A 24,157-nucleotide genomic window follows, 5' to 3' on the forward strand; every position below is an offset into this window, starting at 1 on the left:
AATCAACAAACTGACCAGTATTTCCATGGGAACTAGGCTCCTCTCACTGACCACCAATGAAAGAGGTGCTCCTTCCAGAAGTGCGGCGGGGGGGGGGGGGCTGGATAAATGGCCTCAGGGGGCCGCATATGGCCCGTGGGCCGTAGTTTGGGGACCCCTGTTCTACAACAATGGAGCCAAAATGATCAGATCTAGATTAACAACCTACAGGTTCCCTAATTTTTCTCTCCCCCAACCCCCTTTCTTTTTTTTTTTTTTTTTCTTTTGTATTTTTCTGAAGCTGGAAACGGGGAGAGACAGTCAGACAGACTCCCGCATGCGCCCAACCGGGATCCACCCGGCACGCCCACCAGGGGTGAAGCTCTGCCCACCAGGGGGCGATGCTCTGCCCCTCCGGGGCGCCGTTCTGTTACAACCAGAGCCACTCTAGCGCCTGGGGCAGAGGCCAAGGAGCCATCCCCAGTGCCCGGGCCATCCCTGCTCCAATGGAGCCTCGGCTGCAGGAGGGGAAGAGAGAGACAGAGAGGAAGGAGAGGGGGAGGGGTGGAGAAGCAGATGGGTGCCTCTCCTGTGTGCCCTGGCCGGGAATTGAACCCGGGACCTCTGCACGCCAGGCCGACGCTCTACCACTGAGCCAGCCGGCCAGGGCCCCAACCCCCTTTCAATTTAGGACTGACCAGAGAAAGTCAAATAGGTACCCTTAACCACCCACATAGGATGCCTGCTTTTAGCAAACCTGCCTCCAGCTTTCCCAGGCCACTGCCTCCGATCCCAGCACACCTACAGCCGTCCCTTTCCCCCACTATAAAGCCTTCCCATGCTGCCGGCCTTTGAGCCTTTGCCAAAACCAAGTGTGACACTGGCCCACTTCTTTGCTCTAGCAAGTTCAGAACAAATTGCCTTTGCTTTTTTTCATTCAGTTGGTCTTTATTTATCTCCACATTTAACAGAGGACCGAAGAGGCTTTAATAAAGTACACATGCGTGTATGCATGCATGCACACATGTGCAGGCGGCACAGCGTTGGGTGTTATCTTAAAAATTAGTTCCAATTTGCAAATGGCTGAATTTTAATGTTACGATTCTTTGGCAAAGATTGGAGTAAAGGTGTTTCTAAGCACGTACCCAGAAACCTCTAGATTTGAAATGTCATGGTTGTAGATTTGCAGTTATCCTAAAGGTGTGACCTGTGTTCCGTGTGAGAGTGGGTGGCCAGTTCCTTGGGAGGGCAGCTCTGAGATGGAGAAACTAGCATGGACTCCCAGCCTGTGTGGCACCTGGCAGGGGGGCTTCAGGCCGGGAAAGCCACAGATCTTCTGTTCCCAGAAAGAGCTATGACAATCAACAACCACAGGTGGCTAGAAATACTGAAGCCTTCAGGTGTCACTGGAGGAGAAATGCAGAGAGGAGCTGGGCTCAGATGGGAAGGACAAGGCTCCTTGAGGCTGCAGTCCTGCGAGAGAGGAGAAATTAATCAACCTTGAAATTTGAATTGTGCCCCCGTGAGAAATTTAGGTAACCTTCAAATAAATCAGTTATGGCCAAGTATATAGTATTTTTATTAAAAATTTAAAATCTAGCCCTGGCTTTGAAACCCACCAGATTTAGCATTGTTATTTTCTGCTACTGCCCTTGTTAGATGAGAGTTAGGGTCCAGGAATGTCATGCTGTGGGGACATGGCTCTTCCCCTGGGTTGTGTTGCATTGAAACCCTAAGGGCCCAAGATAGAGATGAGTGTTCAGTGTGGGCTTTCAAATGTGTCTGTACCACCAGCCATCTGATACCCATGCTCTTCTGTCCCAAATGCCTTCCCGTCCTTCCTCATCATAAGGGGGATGCCCAAGTTCTCCAAACTGGGTGTTTATCACCATGGCATTAATGTTTCTTTTGGGCTGGTGGAGTCCTCTCTTACAGGTTAAATGCCATGTTAAGCTACTGCATTCAGGTTTCCAGTGAGCCATCTCAGGTACATGTGACATCCTTTGTCTTATTGTTAAAATCACCACTTTTTCTGCCCAACTTCAAATCCTAACTCTGCCCCTTACTCTGCCCACATCCTCTGTGCCTCCGCCTCCGTTCTTGCACGTGGATGCTGGTGGTTTAGTGCATCCTTCGTTGGGTTGCTGAGAGAATTACATGAGTCCAGTGCCCCAGGGGTCCCTGGCAGAGCAGACATGGTGGAGGTGGGAATCAGGCCGTGAGTGGTGGGGAGAGTGGTGGGCAGTGGTGGGAGGTGCTCTCAGGCTCTCAGGGCTGCAGACAGCTTCAGAGGCAGCCCTCCCAGGAAGGAGAGAAGGGGCGTGACAAAAACCATGCTGTGTTTAAGGAAACTGTACTTGAACGTGAGTGAGACGCCCCCAGACACTCTGAAGTATTTGGTGGAAAGGGCCTTGGAGATACTGCTAGTGGGGCCCAATTAAGGCATTAGTGTCCCGCCATCGTAGCCCCACTTTGGCTATGAGGCTGAGGAAGCCTAGGGAAACAAGGTGGGTGGTGGGTGGATGCCTTTTGGATTTTGGTTGTCTGGAGGCCTGCCTCCTGGTGGGCCAGCCTAGCAGAAGGCCTGGGACCAGTAGGTAAATCTCCACTGATGCCAGGGCCAGACGCACAATTTGTGGGCCCCAGTGGGCAATGAAATGCCGGCCTCTTATTCAAACAGCAGGAAAAAGTGCTGCTGAAGATACTAACAGAAATTTTTTTCCTCCCCTGCTGGGAGCTGAGCATGATAGCTCCCAGCCACCAGCACAATGCCGTCACCAGCCTGAACAGAGGGCAGCAGCAGGCTGGGGTGGGGAGGGGGCTGGGAGCAGATGGCTGACATGTCAGTCCCAGGAGGCAGTGGAAAGCAGGACTGCCTGTTAGCTGGGGTCCCAAGCCCTCAGATGCCCATTATCCCATTAGATTTCACTTACAAAATGCACATTTAAAGGTAAAATTGGCCTGATCAGGCGGTGGTGCAGTGGATAGAACGTCAGACTGGGATGCAGAAAGACCCAGGTTCGAGACCCCGAGGTCGCCAGTTTGAGCACAGGCTCATCTGGTTGAGCAAAAGCTCACCAGCATGGACCCAAGGTTGCTGGCTCGAGCAAGGAGTTACTCGATCTGCTGAAGGCCCGTGGTCAAGGCACATATAAGAAAGCAATCAATGAACAACTAAGGTGTCGCAACAAAAAACTGATGATTGATGCTTCTCATCTCTCTCTGTTTCTGTCTGTCTGTCCCTATCTATCCCTCTCTCTGACTCTCTCTGTCTCTGTAAAATATAAATAAATAAATAAATAAATAAATAAATAAATAAGTAAGTACAGGTAAAATTGTTAAGGATTTCAAGACAATGACCACAGAGCATGAAACCCTAAATACAGGGCCCTTCTGAGCATGGTTCTGTGCAACCCTCCTGGTCGCACGACTGTGAACCTGGCCCCCTACCCCTCCCACAGCCCCTCTGTCTCAGCACCTTGTGAATGCCTCCCTTGTGGGATAAAAACCTGCACGCTGTAAGCAGAGGGGCCAGAAATATAACTGAAAATATTCTATAACTGATTCTGTCTTGCTCACAAGTCCCCACTCCTGATAAGGGCAGAAAGGAAAAAAAAAAATTAAAACATGAACCTGCTAATCCAAGCTAACTCAGTTTCTTCAGGCCTCAAACACTCCTTCCTCGTTAACTCAGATGCATCGGGGTAACAGTTTACATATGTTCAGGTTTAGGTTCTCTGTCAGGGCTCATCTACGCTCCTTCCCAAGACGAGGTCCTGGCTCCGATCTCTAAGACATGTGGCTGAGTGGTTCCAAGCCTCCTGTCCTGGTGCCCACTGAGTGGCCATCCAGCCTGGGCAGCCCCGTGTCCTGGTGTCAGGCTCATCTGGGGTCTTCCCATTGCTGTGTTGACCCTGCAGAGGGAACAGTGCCCTCAAATCTGCTCTTCTGTCTCTCTCTACCTGATGGGAATGTCCCCAACTCACATCCTCTGACCTGTACCCTGCTTATGATCCCAGTCCTCCAGACTTGATTATCATTTCCGAAAGGGGAGCCTTTGAAATAGGAAATCCTTTTCTTCTCTGAACCAAGCTCTGTTTCAAGACGTCTCGTGTGCATTCAGAGTCGGTCTTGACACTCAAAGGTAAAAGGGTCCTTTTTCTCTTATGTTCCTACTATGAAAATCACAATCCTCCCACAGGCAAACAGAAGTCTCTGGTTGAATAAGAGGAGGAAAAAATTATTAATACATTAAAAATGCATGCCTCTTTTACCTCTGACGTAGCATTTACTACAAATGTATTAAGATTGTCTACTTATCTGTCTTCCCAAATAGAGTGTAGATTCTTAAAGACAGGGGACAAATATCACTTATTTTCTATGTCAGGTACCTAAATATGGTGCTTGGCACTTTATGGGGTCTCAGAAACAGCCAGGCCGGTGTGTGGGTGGACAGTTGGAATTGACAGATGGATGGACGGGTGGATGCATAGGTAGGTGGCTGAGAGACTGGTAGTGGCGGAATGAATGAATGGATAGATAAAAAATCTTCAAATAAGTCCTGGCCGGATAGCTCAGTTGGTTAAAGCATTGTTCTGAAGTGCAGACGTTGCTGGTTTGATCCCTGGTCAGGGCACATATAGAAAAAGATGTTCCTGGCTCTCTTCCGCTCTCTCCTTGCCTCTCTAAAATCAATAAAATAAACATTAAAACACATAACCCCTCACACAAATCTTCAAATAATATACCTAGAAAACTTCTGTTTATATCTTTTTGCCCAAAACTGTGTTGCACACCACCCTGAGACGCAGGGGAAGTTAGGAGTATAGTATTGTAGTTGTGGTAATTTTAATTAAAAAAAAATTTTTTTTTACAGGGACAGAGAGAGAATCAGATAGAGGGATAGATAAGGACAGACAGACAGGAACGAAGAGAGATGAGAAGTATCAATCATCAGTTTTTAGTTGCGACACCTTAGTTGTTCATTGATTGCTTTCTCATATGTGCCATGACCGCGGGCCTTCAGCAGACTGAGTAACCCCCCGCTCGAGCCAGTGACCTTGGGTCCATGCTAGTGAGTTTTTTGCTCAAGCCAGATAAGCCCGCGCTCAAGCTGGCAACCAAAGGATCTCAAACCTGGGTCCTTCCACATCCCAGTCCGACGCTCTATCCACTGTGCCACCGCCTGGTAAGGCAGTTGTGGTAATTTTAAATGGGGCATACTATCATCATGAATGAAATTATGGTTCTACTGGTAAGGAAGAAGGGCAGCGTGGATAATGGGCATGCCATAGACAGTCACAGTCAGAGGAGTTGCGTTTTAGCAGAACGTTGCAGGATGCATGAGGGGAGGAGTGTTTTGAGCTCAATAAACAGCCTGTACAAGAGAGCGCATGGCAGGTGCAGGGAATGGTTGCAGGAAGTTCCATATGCATGTTAGTCTGTCGCTGCTGCTACACCTGGATAGAGGAGTCTGTAGAGAGGATTTGTGTTTCAACTCAACTGGCAAATAAACATTGCATCACAGGAAGTTTCTTATTAGCATTCATTTTTAAGAGATTATCCCTACTTTTGCCTGCTCCATCAATTGCTGAGGGCTGTATATTGTGATATTTTTCTATGATGGTACATGTGGCAGCCACGGACAGGTGCCACTCAGGTTCCCCTCCAAAGGGACTGGCTGGAGGGATTGTTGGCTAAGAGCTTCCAACTATGACACTTGCAGAACCACTGGGAATTTAGCACCAAAATCACATCTGTACCTCCCACCTCCCTGGGCTGCACCAGCCAATGACTAATCACCAAGGTGGGAACTAGAGTGGAACCATTACTGTCCCCTGCAAGAATGCTGTCCAGCTAGGGCTAACTTGTCCTGAGTTTTAAATTTCATTATTTACACTGTTTATTTCTAGAGTTCTCTTTGGAGCTATTTATTTATTTATTTTAATTTTTATTATGGGAAAAATTTCAAATGTATATAAAATTAGAGACAAGAAAATAAGAAACCCCTATGTACTTATTATTATTCACCTTCAACAAGTATCAACCCATCGTCCATCTTGTTTTAGAAATATTCCTTCCCACAGCTCGCCACCATGAGATTGTTTTGAGGTGAATCTCACCAACACCACCGCATGTCATCTGTAAATACTTTTCAAATCTGTCTTTTCTTATTTTTATAATGTAGTGTTATTTTCTCAAGAGTTTGAATTTTCTTTTGGTATATAATCATTATCAGCATTCTTATTTAGATAGAGTCTTAGGGCTCTAATATTTCTGTCTCTGCTGTGGTTTGCTGCCCTATTCGAGATGACCTCTTTCTTCACGTGTACTGGGATTTGATATTGTGAGCTCATCTTTGGATGAGCTTTGTTTATTCCTCTGTAATTTCCTGCTACCTGAATTTTAAGATTGTCCCTCTAAGGCCATTTTGCATCTGCTTTTACCAGGTGGTTTAGGGTTATCACCAGCCTGGGACCAATTTTTTCCTCTTGACGTAAGAATCCAAGACCATGCATGCAATGTAAATTTGGACCTCAAAATGCAGACATGCAGTTTGCATTTTTCAGAAGATCCTTATTTTAAGTCCCCATTGCTCTTATCTGTGCTATGATGGACAAGCTCCCTTGTTATTCCCCTGGGCCAGGGGATGGGTTTCCTAGCCTACCCTTTCACCTACCGAGTAGCCTTCAGAGGAGCCTGGCTTTGCAAGGAGTCCACTTCAACTCTCTACCTCCTGTGACTAGAGGTCTTATCTCTGGTCTCCCCATCTCATCTCATCCTAGAGGCCAGAGCCAAGGCTTCTGGTTTACCCTCTGAGGTAGCTATAGGGTAAAATCATGTGATTCCCATCCTGGTATTCCCTTCTTTGTTTGGGGCCCTGGGGATGTCCCTTTCTTGCTTGTGAACTCAGCCATGCAATACAATTTTCAAATGTAGTTATAGTTTACTATGCATTTCTACACTTTTGTAGGAAGAACTTTTTCACTTTATCCCAGTCAAGAGTTTGTTAGAACCAAGTCCCCATTATTGTGAAAGCTGACCTGACCAGGTGGTGGCGCAGAGGATAGAGCATTGGACTCAGAGGACCCAGGTTCGAAACCCTGTGGTGGCCAGTTTGAATGTGGGCTCCTTCAGCTTGAGTGCAGGCTCACCAGCTTGAGCACAGGGTCGCTGGCTTGAGCATGGGATCACAGACATGACCCCATGGTCGCTGGCTTGAAGCCCAAGGTCACTGGTTTGAGCTCAAGTTTTCTGCTTGAGCAAGGGGTCACTTGCTCAGCTATAGCCACCCCCACCCCCCGTCAAAGCACATACGAGAAAGCAATCAATGAACAACTAAGGTGCTGCATGAAGAACTGATGATTCTCATCTTTCTCCCTTCCTGTCTCTCTGTCTCTCTCACTAAAAAAAAAAAGAAAAAAGAAAAAAAGCTGGTTGAATTTGCTTTTGTTTCTTACAATTAAAAAAAGAAAGCTAACTGATACAGTTAACATAGCATAATGCCCCAATCAGATACCTACCCTGGGGCCACGGCAGAGGCTCACCCATTCTCTCTGGTCCTTGCCTTGCTAAGGACTTTGGGTTTGAATGGACCACCTGCACTAAGAGGGGGCAGGTCCGCTCACAAACCCTGTTCATGGTGACTGCACTTCAGTCACCCTATAAAGCCTCTGAGGACAGAGCCTCCCCCACCACCCCACCACCCCGTTTTCTTTCTTTCTTTCTTTCTTTCTTTCTTTCTTTCTTTCTTTCTTTCTTTCTTTCTTTCTTTCTTTCTTTCTTTCTTTCTTTCTTTCTTTCTTTCTTTCTTTTTGATTCTGACAAGCTGTGGCTTTTGCTTCATGAGATATGGAGATAGTGGTCTGGGCTGTTCCCATTTTGCAGGAACTTCAGAATTCTGGATTTGCTTTCAGAATTCTGGATATAGCCTGTCAATTTTTATTATAAATCAGCTGCATTCCTCTGTAGCACTGTTACTAAATAGCCAGCCAGAAAAAAAAATAGCCCGAGTGCTCAAAGCCCAGTTCTTTTCCTGTCAAGAAAGAAGAATCTAAGAAATGGAGTAAATTTCACCCTGTCATTGCCACAAATGTTTAACCCTTGGCACAGTTGCTGCTGTGTTGTGCTTATGTTCTGGGCTTGATGAGGGGCCAGGCCAGGCCCCTATCAGAAACCCTGCTCAGAAGGTTTCTTTTGTAGGGTGATGAAATGTTCTAAAATTAGACTATGACGATGATGCACAACTCTGCAGATATGAAAAAAAGTTGAATTGTACACTTGAAGCAGGTGAGCTTTATGGTATATACATTAAATCTTGATAAGGCTATTTTTTTAAAGTGCATGAAATTATTTGGTAGAAAAGACCTGCTTGGGTACTTAAGCCCTGCTGTGACCTGGTCCTCCATATGACCTTAACCTTTGGCAAGCAGCTCCTCCCATGTACCACTCTGTTCTGAGCACCCTGACTTTGCACAGACCACCTCCTCCCCCTGGGACGCTCCTGCCACTGACCCTTGTGATCCCATGAGGTTGAGTTCCAGTTTGGCTTTCTCCAGGAAGTTTTTCTGACCCTCTGTGAGTCCTGCTGTATCCTGGCTTACCTGCCACGGCTCTGGCCATGTGGAACCGATGGCACCAGATTTTCAGTGTCTTGGTTTCTGCTCTCTAGTTCCTGTCTTGGTGCCTGGCACCTTGAAAGGTGCTCAATGTTTCAGCTCGACCCAGCTGGTGCCATGGGTCTCCCTATGGAATCTGTGCCCTCTACAGAGGGTAGGCACTCAGGCAGTAAGCATGTAGTCAGTGGAGCTCATGAACTACAAACCGTGTGGCTGGAACCCCTCCTGCGTTCCTCGTTAGTGTTTTCTTAACCTCTGATTTAGCAATCACCAATTAGCAATTTTGCAAGATCCACCTACCTTGTCTTCCTGGAATGCTTTTCTGAGGTACCTTTCCCTAGGGTGGGAAAAAACCGAGGGATGGCATGCACTAACTGAATGAAAGAGGAGGGGGAAAAGCCAATTAACACACAGCTAAGGGAGAATTATTTCTCCTATCAACTATAAAAACTGACAACTTCATCAGAAAATGAGCCGGGGGCCACAGAGCTGGGTGAGGCAGGTGGGGAGAAAAGCCTGCAGCTTCCATGCAAGTGGTACAGACGGCTGAGGGCAGAGACTGCTGTCTGGAGTCCAGGAAACACTGGGGCATCCAAAAGCCTCGCCCTGGGAGGCGCACCCCGTTGTCCCACCTTGTCCCTGCTCTCTGAGCTGGTCCCCAGGCAAGAAGACTAGCACTGTTCAGGCTTTATCCCTGAAACTCAGAGCTCTGACTCTCCTAGGCTTCTCCCTATGCACTCGTTCCTTCTGACCTTATCATGAAAGGAAGCCACGTGATGTCTATTTATGGGAGCGGTACGGTCTGGGGAGAGGAGGCTCACAGTACGTGAAGTCCAAGCACTGATGAAATTGCTCTGGCCTCTGGATCCCTCCATGCCATGAATGAATAAGCGGGGGTGGGGGCAGGGCACTGAAATCAGACTCCAGTGTCATCTGACAGACAAGCTCCTTCTTGAGTGCCACACAGGTAATTTGCTCTATAAATCAGAGCTTGTAAAGCAGATAGGAGTTAATAGAGCTCAAGCTCAATGGCTTTAATCTGAGAGGCAGCACAGAGAGAAAAGATGGGGAACGAACCCTCCTTGGGGCTGGTCGGGAAGATGTTTATTAGCTTTTAAAAATAAAGCCATCCACTTTCTACTTTTGCTGGAAGAGAGGTGGCCAATGAGACAGAGACAGCAGATGAAGGGAAAGGGACCTAGGGCGAGAGCAGGTTGATTGTTTTCGTTGCGAACACAATGGCGGGTACTTGGGGTGGTATTTTGTGTACAGTTCTGGGCTGCATCCTTCCTGGCACAAAACGGTGAAAGATAACAACCAGGAACAGGTTCAGTAACTAAGAGCATCAACCCCTCCCCGAGGCATCTATGTGCCCATCACGGGGACGAAGGACCTGGGACAGTGAGGCAGTACAGGGACCCTCCTTTTTCCAGACATTTGTCTTCCACAGATGTGAAGAGAGGAGGAGCAGAAGTCTCGGGAGGAGCAGAATTCCGGGCCGGCTCTGTTGGAGGTGATAGTTCTAGGGTTATGCTTTCTTTTTCCCTTGAAGATTTTATTTATTGATTTTACAGAGAGAGGAAGGGTGAAGGAGAAGTAGTTGCTTCACTCTAGCTGTTCATTGGTTGCTTGTCATATGTGCCTTGACCCAGCAAGCCCAGGGTTCCGAATCAGTGACCTCAGCGTTCCAGGTCGATGCTTTATGCACTGCGCCACCACAGGTCAGGCTGTGGTTTTCTGAATCTCCCCCAACTGCTTGTGAACAAGGATTGCCTGAGCAGGTCTCATGTCAAAAATCTTTCTGCTTTTTTTTTAACGTTCCCATTATAGTAGGTAGAATAAGGCAGTAAACTTAAGGCCTTTCATACCCAAAAATGAATTCCAGATAAAATCAGTAAATTTGGGTACGTTCGTGGATGCCATGGCCTCAATGGATTATTCAAAGGCGTCTTTCAAGGTTCAATGTTGGTTTCTGAGGTTATCAGAAAGGAAATTCTAGCTGCTTACCACAAAAGACATGTGTCTTAGCCATAAAACAGACCAATATGTGTCCATGGTTGGTTCATGACTTCCTCCTCCACACAGTGATTCAGGGACCCACACCCTTCCCATCTTTGGGCTCTACTACCCCCGAAGGCTTCATCCAGCACTGTAAAGGGAGAGACCAGAGAAATAATATTTGCTTTTTAACTATATTGGCTTGGAAGTGGCATATAGTACTTCTCCTGGCCCTTCATCAGCTAGAACTGTTCTTATTGTCTCCCTAGAGTGAAGGACCACTTGGAAACTTTCCAGCAACACCTCTATGCTGTTGAGGGGAGGAGCATGATTCTTGGTAGGTAGCTGTCCTTGTCTCCTCCAAACATCTCTTGTTTTCACTTTTAAAAAAATGACCCTTGGCCCCTAGCCAGTTGGCTCAGTGGTCGAGCATTGGCCTGGTGTGTGGATGTCCTGGGTTCGATTTCCAGTCAGGGCACACAGGAGAAGCGACCATCTGCTTCTCCACTCCTCCCCTTCCCCTTCTCTCTCTTTTCCCCTCCTGCAGCCATGGCTCAATTGGTTCCAGTGAGTTGGCCTCAGGCACTGAAGATGGCTCCTGGCCTCTGCCTCAGGCACTATGGCTTGGTTGCTGAGCAATGGAGCAAGGATCCCAGATGGGCAGAGCATCGCTTCCTACTGGGCTTGCCGAGTGGATCCCGGTCAGGGCGCATGCAGGAGTCTGTCTCTCTGCCTCCCCTCCTCTCACTAAAATAATTTTTTTTTTTGTATTTTTCTGAAGCTGGAAACGGGGAGAGACAGACAGACTCCTGCATGCGCCTGACCGGGATCCACCCGGCACGCCCACCAGGGGCGACGCTCTGCCCACCAGAGGGCGATGCTCTGCCCCTCCAGGGCGTCGCTCTGCCATGACCAGAGCCACTCTAGCGCCTGGGGCAGAGGCCAAGGAGCCATCCCCAGCGCCCGGGCCATCTTTGCTCCAATGGAGCCTTGGCTGCGGGAGGGGAAGAGAGAGACAGAGAGGAAGGAGGAGGGGGGTGGAGAAGCAAATGGGCATTTCTCCTATGTGCCCTGGCCGGAATCGAACCCGGGTCCTTCGCACGCCAGACCGACGCTCTACTGCTGAGCCAAACGGCCAGGGCCCTCACTAAAATAATTTTTTAAAAAATTTTATTTATTCATTTTAGAGAGGAGAGAGAGAGGGAGAGAGAGAGAGAGAGAGAGAGAGAGAGAGAGAGAGACAGGGGGGGAGGAGCTGGAAGCATCAACTCCCATATGTGCCTTGACCAGGCAAGCCCAGGGTTTCGAATCGGCGACCTCAGCATTTCCAGGTCGACGCTTTATCCACTGTGCCACCACAGGTCAAGCAACTAAAATAATTTTAAAAAATGAATAACCCTCTACATAGAACTAAAGATGAAAATGTATAGGAATTTGTGGGATGCAGGTACAGGGACGTGAAAGGGAAGTATTTAGCACGAAGTGATTACATTTGAAAAGAGGAAAGTCTGAAACCAGGAACCTAAATTCCTACAAGAATCTGGAAAAAGAACAAAATAAACCAGAAGGAAAGAAAGCAACTGCAGGAAAGAAAGGATACAGAGTAGAAATCAATAAACTTGAAAACAGGGAAACAGTAGGAATCAATGAAATGAAAAGTGGTTCTTTGAAAAATAAAATAAAATATATAAACCTCTAGAAAGTCTGACAAGGTAAAAAACAAGAGGGAAAATACAAATCACCAGTATCAGGAATAAAACACGGAGTCTCACCACAGTTCCTATAGCCATTAAAGCATTATGAGGAGGACTACGAACAATTTGTATTCATAACTCAATAATTTTGATGAAACGGACCAATTTCTTGAAAACCACAGACTACCCAAACTCAACTAAGATGAAGTGCATAATCTGAAAAGTCCTATAACCATTAAGGAAATTGAATTCGTAATTGAAAACATTCCATTTTTAAAAAGTCTCTAGGTCCAGGCAGGTTCAATAGAGAATTCTACCAAACATTTAATGAAAAATTAACGCCACTATTATATAGTCTTTTCCTGAAAATAACAGAGTAGAGAATACTTTTAAACTCATTTTATGAGGCCAGTATTACCCTGACATCAAAACCAGACAAAGATGGCATGGGAGAAAGAAGTCCACAGACCAGTATTTCTCATGAATTTAGAGAAGTCCTTAGCCAAATGCTAATAAAGCAAATCCAGCAATATACAAAAAAAAAGAACTATGCATAAGTGGGGGGGAGCAGGTTTATAGTTGTGAGTCCCACTGTGCCATTGTGACTTTCCTTTGAGTTAATAAAGCTATTATAATAGTCATGACCTGTGTGTCTTTTTCCATACAAACAACTGTAAACCTACTTTTGACTATGCTGTATACCAAAACCAAGTAGGATGCATTCTACATATGCAGGTTGTCTCAATATTCAGAAAATCAATGAATATAACCCACTATATCAACATGCTAACGATGAAAAATCATATAGTCATATCAATTAATATAGAAAAGACATTTGAAAAAATCCAGCACCCACTCATGATTTTAAAACCTTAAAAATTCTCACCTGACCAGATGGTGATGCAGTAGATAGAGTGTCAGATTGAAATGCAGAGGACCCAGGTTCAAGACCCCGAGGTCACCAGCTTGAGCACGGACTCATCTGGTTTGAGCAAAGCTCACCAGCTTGGACCCAAGGTCACTGGCTCGAGCAAGGGGTTACTCGGTCTGCTGTAGCCACACGGTCAAGGCCCATATGAGAAAGCAATCAATGAGCAACTAAGGTGTTGCAACGAAAAACTAATGATTGAGCCTGACCAGGCGGTGGTGCAGTGGATAGAGCGTCGGACTGGAATGCAGAGGACCCGGGTTCGTAACCCCGAGGTCGCCAGCTTGAGCGCGGGCTCATCTGGTTTGAGGAAAAGCCCACCAGCTTGAACCCAAGGTCGCTGGCTCCAGCAAGGGGTTACTCCGTCTGCTAAAGGCCCGCGGTCAAGGCACGTATGAGAGAGCAATCAATGAACAACTAAGGTGTTGCAATGCGCAATGAAAAACTAATGATTGATGCTTCTCATCTCTCTTCGTTCCTGTCTGTCTGTCCCTGTCTACCCCTCTCTCTGACTCTCTTTCTGCCTCTGTAAAAAATAAATAAATAAATTTTTTTTTAAAAAAAGAAAAACTAATGATTGATGCTTTTCATCTCTCTCTCCATTCCTGTTTGTCTATCCCTATCTATCCCTCTCTCTGACTCTCTCTCTCTGTTTCTGTAAAAAAACCCAACCCCCCCCCAAAAAAAACTTAAAAATTTTCAACGAACTGGAAATAGAGAGCAATTTATTCAACTTCATAAAGAGAGCATCTACAAAAAATCTATAGCCAGACCCTGGTTGGTTGGCTCAGTAGATAGAGCATCAGCCTAGTATGCAGCTATCCCGGATTTGATCCTGGGTCAGGGCACACAAGAAAAGCAACCATCTGCTTCTCCACCCCTCCTGCCCCACCTTCTCTCTCCCTTCCCCTCTTGCAGCCAGTGGCTCTATTGGTTCAAGCATCAGTCCCAGGCACTAAGGATAGCTTGGTTGGTCTGAGTGTTGGCCTCAGGCACTGAAGATAGCTCAGTTGATTTGAGTATTAGCTCCAGACAAGGGTTGCTGGGTGGAATCCAGTTGGGGTACGTACAAGTCTGTCTCTCTATCTCCCCTCCTCTCACTTAAAAAAATCCTTTCAAATTTCCCTTTTGACTTCTTGTTTGGCAAATGGGTTATTTAGAAGTGTGCTATTTAGTTTCCAAGTATTTGGGCCTTTCAGAGGTCTCTCCATCATAAATTTGTAATTTAATTTCATGTGGTAAGAGGGCATACTTTGTATGACTTTAATCCTTTTAAATACACTGAGCACAGACAGCAGTATGGTGACTACCAGAGGAAAATGGGGCTGGGGGGCTGCAGAAGAGGGTAAAAAGGGAGATAAATGGTGACAGAAAGAGATGTGACTTCGGATGGTGAACGCATAATACAATATACAGATGATGTATTATAGAATTGTACACTTGAAACCTATGCAATTTTATTAACCAATGTCATCCCAATACATTCAATAAAAATTTTAAAAAATTAAAAAAAATAAATAAATGGACTGAGATTTAGCCTGAATATTATCTATCTTGGTAAATGTTCTGTGTGAACTTGAGAAGGATGTGTAATCTGCTATTCTTGGGTAAAATGTTGTATAAATGCCAGTTGAGTCAGGTTGGTTGATAATATTGTTCAAATCTTCTAAACACTTACTGGTTTTCTGTTCAGTTGTCCTATCAATTATTGAAAGACGGGTATCCAAATCTTCAACTAAGTTGTCAACTTGTTGATTTCTCTTCGCAGATCCCTTAGATTTTGCTTCAAGCACTTTGAAGGTCTATTATTAGGTATATAAACATTTAAGATTGTTATGTCCTCTTGATGAATTGACTCCTTTATCATTATTATATACCTCTTTTTTTTTTTTTGGCAGAGACAGAGAGAGTCAGAGAAAGGGACAGACAGAAATGGAGAGAGATGAGAAACATCAATTCTTTGTTGCAGCTCCTTAGTTGTTCATTGATTGCTTTCTCATATGTGCCTTGACCGTGCAGCTACAGCAGACCAAGTAACCCCTTGCTCAAGTCAGTGACCTTGGATCCAAGCTGGTGAGCTTTGTTCAAACCAGATGAGCCCGCTCTCAAGCTGGTGACCTTGGGGTCTTGAACCTGGGTCCTCCACATCTCAGTCCGATGCTCTATCCACTGCGCCACCGCCTGTTCAGGCTATATACCTTTTTTATCCCTGGTAAATATCTGTTGCTCTAACATCTACTTGGCCTGATATTAATATAGTCACTCCAGTTTTTATTTTATTTTATTTTTTAAGAAAGAAAGAGAGACAGTAGAGCGTTGGCCCAGCGTGTGGAAGTCCCAGATTCGATTCCCGGTCAGGGCACACAGGAGAAGCACCCATCTGCTTCTCCACCCTTCCCCCTCTCCTTCCTCTTTATCTCTCTCTTCCCCTCCCACAGCCAAGGGTCCAGTGGAGCAAAGTTGGCCCTGGGCTCTGAGGACGGCTCCATGGCCTCTCCTCAGGCGCTAGAATGGCTCTGGCCACATCTGGAGCATTGCTCCAGATGTGGGCAGAGCATCGCCCCCTGGTGTGCATGCCAGTTGGATCCCGGTCGGGTGCATGCGGGAGTATGTCTGACTGCCTCCCCGCTTCTAACTTCAGAAAAATACAAAAGAAAAATAAAAGAAAGAAAGAGAGAGAGACAGGAAGGGAGAGAGATGAGAAGCATCAAATTGTATTTGCGTTACTTCAGTTATTTGTTGATTGCTTCTCATATGTGTTTTGACAGGGTGGGGATGGGGGCAGGGCCAAGCCAGTGACCCCTTACTCAAGGCAATGACCTTCAGCTTCAAGCCAGTGAGCTTTGGGCTCAAGCCAGTGCCTACTGACTGTCTTTTTGTGTGTGTGTGTGGCAGAGACAAGGAGAGTCAGAGAGAGGGACAGATAGGGACAGACAGACAGGAACGGAGAGAGATGAGAAGCATCAATTCTTCGTTGCGCTTCCTTAGTTGTTCATTGATTGATTTCTCATATGTGCCTTGACTAGGGGGCTACAGCAGACCAAGTGATCCCTTGTTCGAGCCAGTGATCTTGCGCTCAAGCTGGTGAGCCTTGCTCAAACCAGATGAGCCCGCACTCAAGCTGGCAACCTCGGGGTCTCGAACCTGGGTCTTCCATATCCCAGTCTGACACTCTATCCACTGTGCCTAGTCAGGCCCAACTGTCTTATACTGTATAGCCTAATTTCAGAAGCAGCACCCATCAGTTCTGCTATGTTATTCTACTTCTGTGACACTCTAGAAAAGGCAAAAGGAGGACAGGCCAGGTTGGCTGGGGGTTCTTGGAAGGACTGACCATGAAGGGGCAGAGAAGGGAATTTTGGGGGGCAGAGGAGTGTTCTCTATATTGACTGTGGTAGTGATTGCATGACTATGGACATTTGTCAAACCCCAGAGAACTATATAAAAAAGAGTGAATTTGATTGTGTGTAAATGTTTAAAAATTTATTTATTTATTTTGAGAGAGGAAGAAGAAGAGAGAGGAAAACACCAATTAGTGTTCCACTTATTTATGCATTCATTTATCCCTGACCAGGGATAGAACCCATAAACTCAGGACAATGCTCTAACCAACTGGGCTATCTCACCAGGGCAATTAAAAAAAATTTAAAAACAGTTTTATTTATGGATTCTAGAGAGAAAGAGAGAGAAAGGATGGGGGAGGAATGGGAAGCATCAACTTGCTTCTCGTATGTGCCTTGACTGGGCAAGCCTGGGGTTTTGAACTGGCCACCTCAGTGTTTCAGTCGATGCTTTATCTACTGTGCTACCACAAGCCAGGCTTTAAATATATTTTTTTAAGTTAAAAAAGAAAAACCCTCATTGTTTCCAAATAAAAGAAGATGAAATTTAGGGATTTAGGAATCAATTGAACGTCATCATTTTGGAGGTTTTAAAAAATTATTATGATTATTTTAATTTTAAATTTTTATCAGAGAAGGAAAGAACTGCTGTCAGTGAGCATCTTACTGAGACGTAGTGAGTAGCCAGGCACCTGCTGGAACCTCGTGTGTTTTTTCATTTAGTCCCAACAATGTCAAGAGAGCAGGATTATTATCCCCACTCTACAAGTGAATAATCTGAGTCCAGCGAAGTGAATTACATCCAAGTCAAAGGAAAATGACAGAGTAAGGATTTGAACCTCATCTGCAGAGTTCAAAGGGTATCTTGCTCTTTTCTGTTCTCTAGACTCTTCACACAGTTATGTGGCTTTACAATAAAAGGTTTCTTTACTTTCCTCCTATAGCTCCTTGTTGTAAAAGGGTATGCTCCAACCATGGCTTCGGAGGGGTTAAAGTTGCTTGCTTGCCTCCTCTTAAGGAGAGTCACCGTCCTTGCAAGTGAGCTTTGCTTGCTTTCTTTATTCAGTGTATTAGTTTCCTAAGGTTGATATAACTGAGTACCACAAACTGGTGTCTTAAAATAACCGACATTAAAAAAAAAAAATAACCGACATTTATCCTTTCATTGTTCTGGAGGTTAGCAGTCCAAAACCAAGATGTCAGCAGGCTGGTCCTGCTGAGGGTTCCAGGGAAGGAACCTTCCCTCTAGCTTCTGATGGCCCTGGGCAGGCCTTGGCTTGTAACTACATCACTCCAGCTCTGTCTCCATCTTCACATGGCCTTCCTGCCTGTGTCTCAGTATGTCCCCTCCTCTTCTAACAAGGGCACCAGCCATTGGATTTAGGGCCCATCCTAAATCCAAGATGATTTGATCTCGAGGTGAAAGGAACTAATTATATCTGCAAAGACCCCTTTCCTAAAAACGGTCACGTTCACAGGAACAGGAGGTCAGTCCTTGAACATACCTTTTTGGGAACATGATAAAACCCACTACATTCAGTAAGACTTCTTCAATGGGGCAGAGGCAAGCTGGAGCCCTGGTGCTCACTGGTGGCCCTGTAGGCTTCTCTGTCCTCTGCTGTCAACCCTAGTCCCCCAGCAGGGCTCTGCCCTCTCTCCTCTGTCACTTTGGGGGAGGGTGCCGGGGAGGTGAGCTAGAGGTGCCACTTAGCAGAGAATCACAAATTCACTCTTCCTAGTAAACCCTGCTACTTCTCTGTCCTTCCTGCTTCTAGCAGTTTCCTCTGTGCTGTCCTGGATTAAACAAACTGACAAAAAGAAACGTGAGGGAGGTGATTATGGATTAGAAAAGCCCCTGACAATTTACCCTTTTATGATAGGGTACTTCTAGTTTGGGTCAGTCCAGCATCCTCCCCTGCCCCCAATGCCCTCCGCTGCCCCCAGCTGCCCACCCTCAAGAACAGCTTTGATGTTCTTGTGGGGACTCCTGTCCTCCTGAAGTCCTGTAGTTGGACAAGGCTGTCCGGAGCCCAGCTCCTCCCTTTGGCTTCTTCCAGCTCCCTGCGCTCTGCCTCCTCCCCCATAGCAGCCCCTTTTCCTTCCCCACTGCAGATCTTTGCTCTCCTGCAGCCTTGCTTGGTCCTGTCCTGACTTAGCTGACCAACCAGGGGCCAGGTGCAGGCTGGAGCTGCCCACATGAGCCTGCCCACCAGCCCAAGCAAGATGCATTCAAGTAGAAAGGGCAAGGATACCTGATTGCAGGAAGAACAAACAAGCCCAGATTCCCAAGGAAGCTCTATGCTTTGTGTTTTTTGTTTGTTTGTTTTTGTTTATTTGTATTTTTCTTAAGTTGGAAACAGGGACCTGACCTGTGGTGGCGCAGTGGACAAAGCATCAACCTGGAAATGCTGAGGTCGCTGGTTCGAAACCCTGGGCTTGCCTGGTCAAGGCACATATGGGAGTTGGTGCTTCCGGCTCCTCCCCCCTTCTCTCTCTGTCTTTCTCTCCTCTCTCTCGGTCTCTCTCTCTCCTCTCTAAAAATGAATAAATAAAAAAATTTAAAAAATTTGTTAAAAATGAATACTACAAATCTTAAAAAAAAAAAAAAAGGAACGGGGAGGCAGTCAGACAGACTCTCGCATACGCCCGACTGGGATCCACCCGGCATGCCCACCAGGGGGCAACACTCCGCCCATCTGGGGCGTTGCTCTGTTGCAACCAGGGCCATTCTAGCACCTGAGGCAGAGGCCATAGAGCCATCCTCAGCGCCCAGGCCAACCCGCTCCAATGGAGCCTTGGCTGCGGGAGGGGAAGAGAGAGATAAAGAGGAAGGAGAGGGGGAGGGGTGGAGAGGCAGATGGGTGCCTCTCCTGTGTGCCCTGGCCGGGAATCAAACCCAGGACTTCCGCACGCCAGGCCAACGCTCTACCACTGAGCCAACCGGCCAGGGCCTTTGTTTGTTTTTTTAAGGATTTTATTTATTCATTTGAGAGAAGAGAGAGAGAGAAGGCATACACAAAGGGGGAGGAGCAGGAAGCATCAACTCCCATATCTACCTTGACTGGGCAAGCCCAGGGTTTTGAACTGGCAATCTCAGCTTTCCAGGTCAATGCTTTATCCATTGTGCCACTACAGGACCAATTTTTCTTCCTTTTTCTTTCTTTCTCTTTCTTTCTTTCTTTCTTTCTTTCTTTCTTTCTTTCTTTCTTTCTTTCTCTCTTTCTCTCTTTCTCTCTTTCTTTCTCTCTCTCCCTCCCTCCCTCCCTCCCTCCCTCTTTCTTTCTTTCTTTCTTTTTTCTTTCTTTCTTTTCATTTTCTTTCTTTCTTTCTTTCTTTCTTTCTTTCTTTCTTTCTTTCTTTCTTTCTTTTCTTTTCTTTCTCTCCTTCTTTCTTTCCTTTATTGTAGTGAGGAGAGATAGAGAAACAGAAGGGGGGTAGGAACAGGAACCATCAACTCCCATATGTGCCTTGACCAGGCAAGCTCAGGGTTTCGAACTGATGACCTCAGCATTGCAGGTCGACACTTTACCCACTGCTCCACCACATGTCAGGCTTAATTTATTATTATTATTTTAGATTTTATTTATTCATTTTAGAGAGAGGAGATAGAGAGGGAGAGGCATAGACAGAGAGAGAGAAGGGGGGAGGAACAGAAAGCATCAACTCTTATATGTGCCTTGATCAGGCAAGCCCGGGGATTTGAACCGGCGACCTCAGTATTCCAGGTCGACGCTTTACCCACTCACTGCACCACCACGGGTCAGGAAGGCTCTATGCTTTGTATGTTTGCAGGGTCAGAAGAGGGAGGAAGGGTGCACGTGAGCTTGAGGGTGCAGACTCCTTTGGGGGAAGGGTTGGGGTGGGAAGGTGCAGGTGGTTAGCTTTTTATTTATAGATTTTTTTTCCTTCTGTATTTTTCTGAAGCCAGAAACGGGGAGAGACAGTCAGACAGACTCCCGCATGCGCCCGACCAGGATCCACCTGGCACACCCACCAGGGGGCCACGCTCTGCCCACCAGGGGGTGATGCTCTGCCCCTCCGGGGTGTCGCTCTGTCGCAACCAGAGCCACTCTAGTGCCTGGGGCAGAGGCCAAGGAGCCATCCCCAGCGCCCGGGCCATCTTTGCTCCAATGGAGCCTTGGCTGCGGGAGGGGAAGAGACAGACAGAGAGGAAGGAGAGGGGGAGGGGTGGAGAGGCAGATGGGCGCCTCTCCTGTGTGCCCTGGCAGGGAATCGAACCCGGGACTTCTGCACGCCAGGCCGACGCTCTACCACTGAGCCAACCGGCCAGGGCCTCTTTATAGATCTTTGATGATTGCATTTGCTGAGCTCTGATGTCACACTGCCCCCAGTACCCCTCATTGGGTGATTTCTGTCCAGCTCTGTTCTGCCTCCTTCCTCACCCTTGGAGTTTCAGGACTTCCTTCTGAGCCCTGGTCCAGGGTCCACCCCTGCCACCTGGCTCCTTGCCCCTGACACCTGCAGGTCTCCACTTCATGGCCTCTGCCTTTCCTGTTACTTGACCGACCTATGCCCACCCTTTGTCAGTAACTTGTGAACTTGGCACAACTTCTTAGAGTCCCAGCTCTCTTCTCTGAAAACATGGGGAGCTTCCAACCCCACAGGGTTCTGTGCTCAAGGGGAAAAATGGTTGAAAAAATGCTTGTGAATCTGTGATTTGCTACCAAATGAGAAAGCGTGCTTATTATGTGGGATGCAGAACACTTAACCAGCATTCAGTCAATCCCTTTTAGTGTCAGGAAGGCTGAGCAGAGGGGCCATGGGATCCAGGACAGAGATGCTACCTTATTCCCTGACCCCCAGGCCCCCTCCTCACCTCCCCTTGCCCTTCCCACCTGACCTCCAGGGGCACAGATCCCCACCCAGTGTGGATAGGTTCCCCAAGAGCAGTCAGCCTATCTTTTGTCCTTCACCCAGGCTCTGGCAAAGGGGGAGAGCCAGGAGCCATTGGGGCTGGGAGGGAGGAGCATGGGGGAATAAAGGGGCCAGCTGAGAGCAGGGCGTCCGCCCAGTGTCATGTCGGGGACCACACTGATACATTGCCAGGGTGTAACACATATAGTCTTGCAAGAGTCAGAACATCCCTAAATCGCCACATTTGCAGAAAATGGATGGGAAAATGGATGAAAAGCAGATCAAACAGGCGTTTGATGCCAGCATGAAGGGGAGCGGGTCCAGCACGATAGAGTTGGAGGCAAAGTGCGGGCTGGAGTTCTGACAGCTGGAGGCGGAGTCTTCCATCATCCATCAAGCCTGAAAGGAAAAATGAAAAGAGGGCTCCCTGTCTCTCCTTCTTTGAGCCTGGCTGTTGATGTGGCATGGGCTGGTGGGCAGAGGGCCCAGGTGGGCAGGGACAGGTGCAGGCCAGGGCAACAGAGTTCTGGGGGCTGGCCTGCTGCTTTATCAGTTTGGAATTTGGCTCAAATGCCTGATTCAGAAAAAGTGCTGCTTCTTCACACTTGGGGAGATAGATTAGCTCCCAAAACTGGGCTCCTGGGGCCACTACAGCAGAACCTTAAAGGCACCACCCAGGCAGAAGGTGGCGGTTACTAGGGAGGATAGCCTTGCACACAGCCATGTCCTTCCTCAGTTCACAGGCACTTTTCCACTTCTAGTGATCTTTTCTCTCCATTTTTCTTTTTTTGAGAGAGAGAGAGGCAGGGAGAGAGACAAGAACATGGAACTGTTCCTGTATGTGCCCTGACCTGGGAATTGAACCGGCAACCTCCGTGCTCTGGCACAATGGTCCAATCAACTGAGAACTATCGACCAGCACTTAATTTTTTTATTTATTGATTGATTGAGACAGAGAGAGGAAGGGAGAGAGACGGGAGGGGGAAGGGAAGCATTCATTTATTGTTCCACTCAGTCGTGCATTTGTTGGGTGCTTCCCGTGTGTGCACTGACCAGGGATTGAACCTGCAACCTTGTAGTTTTGGGACAACACTCAACCAACCGACTGAGGTAATTGGCCAGGGCCTCCATCTATCTTTTGAGGCAGGAAAATATGAACCTCTTTCCCCTCACCAATAATAAATGTGAGGCTCAGAGGTCCTCACGACTTGTCCACACCCCACAGATAGGAAGTGGCAGGGCTGGGCCTTGAACCCAGATCTCCTACCTCCAAGTCCAGACTCAGGTTCCTCTAAGGCACAGGCCACCCTACCTGGAAGGCTTGTTTTGAAGGCTGGGCCTTCTGAGCAAAATAAAAAACCAAGAAGGACTTTGGCCCCTGCATCCTCTTTGGGGCACTTTCTCTGAAAGGGCCATGGCCCCATCTGCCTGGGCATGCCTGCTAACTCAGTGCCATTCAGTCAGAACAAACTCTGTTCTTGTCACTGAATATCTGTATGTAATTGTAATGTGTTCCCACAGTCACGCGTTTCTGAGAAGTTTGCAAGTGTGAGACAAACGGCTTCATTCATCAGTTGGGGCGTACCCTCTGAGCCTCCTCTCTGAGAGTTTAACCTCAGAGTTTAACCTCAGAGGTCAGTTACATCTCTTACCACCCTGATGCCCGTCTTCATTCATCAGCGGGGGCGTTCCCAGAAGGCATGAGTGGAGAAGAGTGAGTCCAGTGAGCATGATGGAGAAAGAGTGAAATGTCTTGCTGACTTGAGGGAAATATTGGCATTAACAAGGATGACACAGACCTCCTAATGCGTGCAGTGAGGGCATCCAGGCTACACCGTGTAACAGGTGTCATCCATACAAAGAACGTTTATTTATTTTTTTTAATTTATTGGTTGATTTTAGAGAAAGAGGAAGGGAGACACACACACACACAAACACACACAGACACACACACACACACACACACACACACAGAAACATTGATCTGTTCCTGTATGTACCTGACCAGAGATCTAACCCACAACCCTGGCACATTGGGACAGTGCTCCAACCAACCAAGCTATCTGGCCAAGGCATGCAAAGAGTTTTTAAAGTTGGTCCCTGCGTTAGAAAATTTGACATGCCCTGTATTCTTACCACTCATCTATGAAGGAAACTTGGTTCAAATTTTGTTTTGTTTTCAGTTGTTTTAAAGAAAGTGAGGAAAGGGGGAGGGGGGAGAGAGAGAGAGAAACATCAATTTGTTTTTCCACTTATTTATGCATTCATTGGTTGAATCTTGTATGTGCCCTGACCAGGTATAGAACCCACAACCTTGGCGTATCGGGACGATGCTCTAACCAACTGAGTTACCTGGCCAGGGACTTGGTCCAAGTTTGTCTTTTCTCTATAGAATATGGAACACAGCATCTTTGTGGGGCAAAGCTGTGATGAGAGTGTACCAAACCACAGGGCATGTGTTGTAGAGGTGGTTGGTTGGGCAATTAATACAAAATACCTTGTCACTTTCCTGAGCTGATATTTACCATATTTGTCAGAATTTGGTAGAGAATTTTTAACTTGTGTTCTCTTTAGCAGGGGGAGTTGATATTCACTGTCATACCTAATCTTGGCTTTGTGATTGTGAGTTATTATTTTTTAAAAGAGAGGCCCTTCGAAATTGTGTAAGCCTCAGACCCCAACTTCCTCCATATTATAGATGGGAAGTTTATAGAGAAGAGGGGC

The 24,157-nt window shown here is 46.9% G+C and overlaps 1 long non-coding RNA gene across 1 annotated transcript; it reads right to left on the reverse strand.

The window, feature by feature from the left end:
• Positions 1-1,051: 1,051 nt before the first annotated feature.
• LOC136319931 (uncharacterized) lies at positions 1,052-9,332 on the reverse strand. The gene is made up of 3 exons (XR_010728241.1): positions 8,898-9,332; positions 3,966-4,194; positions 1,052-1,452 (listed from the first exon to the last, which is right to left on the reverse strand). It is a non-coding gene; the product is annotated as an uncharacterized lncRNA (long non-coding RNA).
• Positions 9,333-24,157: the final 14,825 nt, after the last annotated feature.

This window comes from Saccopteryx bilineata, chromosome 1 (genome assembly GCF_036850765.1).
Source record: "Saccopteryx bilineata isolate mSacBil1 chromosome 1, mSacBil1_pri_phased_curated, whole genome shotgun sequence".
In the NCBI taxonomy this organism is placed as follows: Eukaryota; Metazoa; Chordata; class Mammalia; order Chiroptera; family Emballonuridae; genus Saccopteryx; species Saccopteryx bilineata.